Source organism: Amaranthus tricolor, chromosome 8, assembly GCF_026212465.1.
Source record: "Amaranthus tricolor cultivar Red isolate AtriRed21 chromosome 8, ASM2621246v1, whole genome shotgun sequence".
Classification (NCBI taxonomy): domain Eukaryota; kingdom Viridiplantae; phylum Streptophyta; class Magnoliopsida; order Caryophyllales; family Amaranthaceae; genus Amaranthus; species Amaranthus tricolor.
In genome coordinates this window covers 31349317-31357111 of record NC_080054.1, presented here as the reverse complement: position 1 = coordinate 31357111, position 7795 = coordinate 31349317, and the positions used below count along the sequence as shown (strand labels likewise).

At 28.7% G+C, this 7795-nt stretch overlaps 1 long non-coding RNA gene across 6 annotated transcripts; it reads right to left on the bottom strand.

Moving 5' to 3' along the window:
- Positions 1 to 4005: 4005 nt before the first annotated feature.
- Positions 4006 to 7354, bottom strand: LOC130821201 (uncharacterized). 6 transcript variants are annotated; one of them, XR_009045311.1, is made up of 5 exons: positions 6961 to 7319; positions 6789 to 6866; positions 6435 to 6668; positions 5643 to 5715; positions 4021 to 5231 (listed from the first exon to the last, which is right to left on the bottom strand). It is a non-coding gene; the product is annotated as an uncharacterized LOC130821201 (long non-coding RNA). The 6 variants fall into 6 exon arrangements; XR_009045308.1 differs by having other exon boundaries at positions 4016 to 5231; positions 6435 to 6645; positions 6716 to 7354; XR_009045309.1 differs by having other exon boundaries at positions 4019 to 5231; positions 6435 to 6866; positions 6961 to 7323.
- Positions 7355 to 7795: the final 441 nt, after the last annotated feature.

Here is a 7795-nt window from a genome sequence, read left to right as displayed (position 1 = left end):
AATTTTCATTACATTTCTCCCATTTGATACCGACTATCAAATTTAATGAATTGTTGAATAACAATTGAAACATGTGAACTGATTTTATCAATATATCTTGCTTGAGTAAAATGTTTAGCTATTATATTATTACTATTTATTTTTTAGCCCGTCTTGTATAAGACTGTCTCATGTAAAACTGGTCCATGTAGAAGACTCATTAATTACAAAAATAAAAATAAAAAAAACAAAATTTCCACTTCTATAAGAAGCAATTATTTTTTAAAAAAAGTTTAAGCTGATGCAATCAAAGTCATCTATTTTTATATTGAGATTACCTTAATTAAAAATTAATATTCATTTTATATTGTTGATTACGTGATTTAAACAAGTGATTTATGAAGGACATAGTATATTAAAGCTTAATTTAGAGCAGCATCCAAGTCAAACATTGTTGGACATCAACAATTTAAAAAGAAGACATTCTTTTCGATCTTTCCAAATATGAGCTCACGCTCACGCACTGCGCAAGGAATGTTACGAAAACTTATGATTTCAAATCAAATACTATGACATGATATGTTACGAAATAAAACAAATTGTCAATATACCAAACTCAATCATAATTTATAATTACAAGCTAATTGTATGTTAAAGTCTCGTAACATAATGTTGTAGGCGTTTAATATGATATCTTATACTGCTTAATCTATGGCATCCCTTGCAAGATAACCAATTGAGTTCAAATTACGAATGTTAAACATGTTTTCCTCATACATGTTTTTTTTTTTAATTTGAAAAATAAGAGGTTGGTGATAATTAAAGTTCGTAACTCTTTTGTCACGTTGACTCTGATATTATATATAAAGACCAACTCAAATAAAAACTAAAATTAATAGTAAAAGCCCCGAGATATGATAGTTGTATATTATATCACAATTTCTTCCAATTGGTTTTAGTGTGATCTAATCTACTTTGCACTTCAAATTTAATTTATTTCTTATTCTGAATTGTCTCATTCATTTTGCATTATCTTTATTGAAGAACCAAATTAACCGGTCAAAATCTTGTTGATTTAGTGGATACAACAGGTTGAGTCAATTGACTTAAACCAATCAGTGGACCACCCATTTCAATTGTTGTGCTTTCTTAAATTGCATGCCTAAAATAATTCCAATATTTACCTTGAATCAAATCCATTCATTTAAACTGGACTTTTATAATTTCACTCACATAATTAATTCTTCTCTTAATATATTTATTACTAAATATTCAATTTTTTCTTAAAAATATTTTATTTTATAAATTGATGCTAATTAAAATAAAAAAATTAATTTAATAAAGTATGTTTCATGCCGAATATATAAAGTAAAATTCATTAATGTGCTAAGTTTTCGAAAATTGAATATAAGAAAAGGGAGGGAAATGAGTAGTGTATTAAGTAAGGCATAGAGCAGTGAGAATACTGAATACGTATGGTGTCTGGTAATGGAAGAAAGGACATATAATAGATAGCAGTATCTGATTATATGGAGTATTTGAAAGGTCACCATCCTTCATATTGTTTTCCTCACAACATACATTGTCTATCCTTTGGAGTTTGGTGCAAACAAATTAAATTACCATGCACGTTAAAATTAACATTTCTTCCACCAAATATCCATTTCATTCGGATTTTCTCAATCTTTTTGTCTTCTTCCTCCTCGTTGGAATTTGGAACGTATTTCTACTACCCCTAGCCTAGCTACCACACTATTATTTCTAGAAAATTTTTAATTTATGAAATTTATTACTTAAAAACAACAATAAATATTCGAATGCATTACGTCTTTTTAAGTTGAATTAAGGCATTAAATATTTTCGCTAGATTTTAATAGTTGTCACAGTTCATGTAGTAATTATTGTTTAGCAACTGACTTCATTTGATTTATATTTCTCCATATTTAATGTAATACGTAGTCAAATGGAATCTTGTTTGATTCGTCTTAATGCATATTTTCATAATATTACTTTTTTAGAATTTAAAAGTAAAGATAGTAAAGATTAAAATTGTGCATTAGATAGTGTGAAAAATAGAATTATAACAATTATTAAAAACTAGAGAAAGTATTAGCTAATGTTCTTTTCTTATGAACAATTAAATAAAGTATCAAGATTTAACATACTTTCTTCGTTCTATTATAAAAATACTTGTTATTAACGGTGATATGTTCACTATTGATAATAACATTTGTACCCTTAACTAAAATAAATTATAAATATTTGAGAACGGAGTACGGAGGTTAAAATACTTGTTGTTCAAGTATGAGGTGTAGAAAATGTGTGATAATATAGCAGTACAGTATGGGCAATTGGGTGAATAAAAAGTTGCCGACAGAACGTATCTGATAAGGAAGGAAGCAATGTAATTAGAAAGAGTTGTTTGATAAATTAGCTACATTTCATGTTTGTTTCCACATCACAAACATATTGGATTAAAATTTGCAAGTAAATTAAGCTCATCAATCATAAATTAATCCGCATGCCTGTAAAAAATTTATGGTACTGCTACTGCTGTACAACTTGGGGCCCCACTATTATAGGAAGCTTACTCTTGCCAAGGTATTACTGTAGACTGTAGAGTAATACATTAAAAGCTTTTGGAAATGCACACGGTTAAGATTATTAGTGAGTTTGACATCTTGTGGTTTAGGCTTATTAGGCTAATAGCTTCAATCCTGCAACTAACGGACTAATTTATCCGATAGGTAAATAAAGTTTTTTCAAATTCCATATAGCTAATTAGCTATGTTGATGCATATAGCAATAAATAATTATATGTTGCTATATTTTTTCAAATAGTCCACAATAATCTTTTAATTAAGTGTCTATTTCAATAAAAATAATTGCAGATTTGATTCAATAAAATAAAATAATAAAATATAATTTTTTATTTTTTCTACCTCAAATTAACTGTAAATACATTTTTTTTGTAATATTTTTTATACATTAACTCTTACTTATCATCAAATCATCAATCCTTTTTAACTCATCTGTGTACTTAGATTTAGTGCATTTATATACTTATTAAGTTTTTTTCAATCAAACAATTCAATTCTAATTTTTTTTACATAATTTTAAATCATATCATAGATTTTTTCGGGTATTATAATAAATTTTGTTGGGAAAGTACTAATGTTACTTTTTGAGTTTATTATTATTCAAAAAAATTTAAATAAATTTGTGATTAGTATAATTATATTAGTCAAATAGAATCTCAAAGTATGTCGAACTTTCTATAATTTTCTTTATATTGGGATCTTGATTTTTCATGGATACTATTAACAATTTGCTTCTAGTCAAAAAGAGATTGATTTTTGTTGTGGGTCCTTGGCTAAAGTTGCCCAAGAAAGATTAAAAAAAATTAGCAATACTTGCAATGAGCATGCTTAGTATTGCTTACTATATGTCACTTACTTTTAAGTGCAAAATTTTTTATTTATATGATGCCATGAATCTAATTTAATAATTGAACTTTTGTCAATGTTGCATGCCCATATTTTTGGATGAAAATACAGTCTAGTATTTTTATCTTTTTTTATTATATTCGGTATATTTGAATTTTCTCAGTCTAATATTCAGTATATTTGAATTTTCTCAGTCTAGTACTTTTATCTGTTTCACTATAATTGGTATATTTGAATTTTCTCCTAAATCAATACGCTTTTTATCATTTATATCTGAAGTTACACATAATAAATAATAAAATGTTAATAACATAAAAGTATATATCATTTAGACGATTCAAATAAAATTGTATTTGACTATGCTTTTCTTACATATTAACCATAATATACAAAATAAACTTAATAAAACAAAATTTATTTAAAAAACCTTCAGTTAAGACTATTGTTAACATAGTACATTCTCCGTTCTGAAATACTTGTTACATTACGATTATATGTACTATTTATTGTTCAAGTTTATTTTATATATTACGACTACTGTGTAAGAAAAAATATAGTCAAATGTGATTTTGTTTGAATCGTTTAATCGCATACTTTAATAATAGTTTTTAAAATTTTTAGATGTGCATAATTCAATATATAAATTATTAAAATAATGAATAGTTGCTGTAAAAAGACAATTGTAGCAAGTATAATAAAATGGAGGAAGTAGTAGGTATTAGTGGTTAGTCTTGGTCTTAAAACTTGTTTTTTAAGAGCAATAATTTCTAATCAATAACCGTGATTTATAATCACCACAAAAAGACAATAATAATAATAATAATAATAATAATAATAATAATAATAATAATAAAATAAATAAAATCAAAAAAGGTTAATTAAAATTACAAAACTCTCACCATATTAAATTTTACCATATAGATATAAGCATGATTTATTAATTTCAAACATCACTGTTATTTACAATTCCATACCTTTAAAATATTTAGGACCTCAACATCTAGATTATGACCAGAACTTGACAAAACTATTACAATTCCATGTTTTTCTCAAGTTGAGAGGCAAAATCTTTGTAAAGATCTTCTTATGACTAAGTATATGTCTTCATATGACTGTAGAAATGAAGAAGTGGTCTTAAGTATTTAACACGTTTCTCAATTTTCTTCATTAAAAGTCACTTACAAGATCAGAAAATATCTAAACACGTATGAACACAGTATGGTGAGTGGCACCTAACTTTCCAGTGGACAACGTTATTAGTACTCATAGGATTAGAAGATTTCTAAGATACACTTAAAAATTTGACATTGATTTGACTTTATAACGAAATTTAATTTTGTTTAATTTAACTTTAGTATAAATTTAAAATTGTGAAAAATTCCATATGGGTCTAGAACCCGATTTTGAAACCCTCCCGAAATCCTAGATACAAAATTAAATTGATAATCCAAATAAACTGTAACAACTCCACTTATTGTTGATTAGGTAAACAGGGTCATTAAGGGGTCTGCGTCTGCTTCCCAAGAAACTTAAATCACAATTTCAAAACTTGAGCAAAGGAGCCACCAGTTCTTTAACATAACTAACTCAGCTAATTCTCAAATCGAACATTTAGCTAAGATGCAAAGTAATCATAAAAGTTACTTTATAAGTCCAATATAACCAACGCAGTCAAGTCTAATACACATCTATCAAAAACCTAATACAATACTACACTTCTCACGTACCCAGCTCAATATAACATCTCTGTAACTCTAATCATCACCGCTAAACTATCGTTCCCGACATGTTCCGATCCGTAAACATCTAAAAGATGAAAACAACAGGGGGTCAGGTTTAACTGAATGAGAAATAACAATCCAAAACACCATGATTCAAAATATAGGTTTAAAAGCAACATCAGTTTCCTAGATCAATGTGCGCACAGGGAGTCTAATTTAAGAGGTGCCCCATAGCTCCAAGGCTATGTCGCTCTCGGTGAAGCTAGTCAATATCTGAATAACAACTCGCCTCAAAAATATGGAATAGGGAACAATGTTCCTCAACTCCGTCAATAACCAGCTCGCAAGCCCGAACCATTGACCATGTCATAATATCAACATAAGCAGTCACAACAACATTTGTCTCAACAAATTTTAATTTTGAAAGAGTTTCAATAAAATTATTTTCAAGAAATGTAGTCTTGCCAGACCCCTTTAAGGGACTGTTACTACTCACCGAAAAGACGCTTCAAGGAGTCAAGACCGGTTCACCGCAATTGACTAGAAGGGTTCATCGACGTAGTCGTATCCTGAAGTATGACAATATCATAACGTCACAACGTGTGTTCGATGCAACTACACTAACATATAACTTATTACATCTCCTCCTATGACTGTAGCTTAAATAAGGATTCTTTTCTAGCATTTTATGATCTAAGATTGTTTCTAAACATATCAAAGAACCTAGAGTAACTCAACAACGCTCATAGATTTATATTCATCCTAAATCCATATTTATCAGTACCTTCAAGAATAGAATACTTTATATAAGAACATCAATGACCAAATATTTTCATTATTATCAAATGTTCCTTAACAAGTATATACTCAAGGTATTCCACCATATCTCTAAAATTAATATCAATCATCATTATCCTTCAAATTATATATTTAATTACCATAAACATAGGTGTTCTACTTACGGACATTGGTACACAAACAAAGCCATATATATTCATCCAAGAGTGTCAAAATACCCAACATTTCACCATTAAGGACATATCACAACAAAATCAAAATCTCAATCTCCACTAAGACAGTACAATCAACATAAGGTCCACATCAAATCCACAAGTATCCAACTAATCTTGACTCAATTAATTAAACTCATAGCGATAAACAGTGTAATACGACATTAAAATAATTTATGAAAATAAAGAAAATATAATCAATAACCATAATTGGAATTTCTATGGAAGAAGAGAAAACATGAGAAAGAAATCAAGGAATTATTGAATAGGATATCTACCTTCTAATTCTTTTTAGGCAACAGAAAAGATGGAAGAGGAATTCCACAATCAGAAGGTTGCCAGCATCTTCTTTCGACCCAAAATGAAAGCTGGCAGGTAGTGTAGGCTGCTAATTCAGTGTCTCAGGCATAAAGGTGTTATTGCTGCTGTATAGGGTCGAGTTCCGGGAATGAGGAGGGTGGTACGCGGCTGTTACCGCCTGTTTGAGGGCTAAGAACCGAGCAAATGAGATTCTGGATTGGTTCACAAATCAGAAAATTAGATGGGAAGAAGATCGTACCTGTATTGCTGAATTTCAACAATAATTTCAGTGAGAATGTGAATAGAGAAGTATAATAATCAAGTCTTAGTACCAGTAATGTGTGGTATTGAAGACCAAGAAACAAGGTAATTGCTGATTTTCGGATCCAAATAAGGCAAGAAGCCCGCTGCTATTGGTTGTTGTTAGGGTTCGAAATCAGAGGAACATGAAGATGAATGTAGTAAATGTGCTCAAAAATTAAAGAAAAGAAAGGGAAACTATACCTGATGCTGTTCTTGTGTATTATTTTCAGAAAATCAGAGGAAAAAGATAGGTTTTGCTTTTCGAATATCCAAAGCAAGAAACAAGAGAACACAGAAAAAAAATGTTATACCTGCTCCATTTTCATCAAAATCGAAGGCAAGGAGGGAAGGGTATGCTGTGTTTTCTTGCGAGCATTAGAGGTAGAAGATGAGTATTGCTTGCTTTACTCTAATGTGCGAAAAGAGGGAGGTTCACCTTGATCTGGGTTTCGAAATCAAGAGGTAAGGGATGAGTGGGTAGAGTTCGAAAATCAGAATGAGATTATGTTTGGGGAAGATGATGAATAGTACATGTGGGGAAGGAAACTGATTTTTAGGAATAATTAAATAAATAAAATAAAATATTAAGAGATAATAAAGGAATTATTATGTTGGGTATCTTGAAGTCCAATACCACTTTTCATTCTTTTTAGGTTTAACCCAATAAAATTCTAATCTCAATATTTATTTTAATTTTCCAATTCTAAATATTACTAACTTTTCAAATATTACATAAACACCGCTGGTAAAAAAACTATCTTCAACTGGATATAGCTAAGATTTCAATCTAGAAGGATCTATTAGTAAATATACTAACAAAATATAAATATAAAAATAAATTAGAATTTTAATTTTTTATTTTTAAATGGAACACTTTTATGAATTATGAAAGAAAAACTTGTTGAGCACTTGAGTTATTAGTTTACAAAATTTATAGCTTGCATAAAGATTAATTTTGCTTACAAATCTTAATTTCGTTTTTACTACTTTAACAACTAAACGCTTTAATTTTAATATCTAATCAATCTTTTTATGA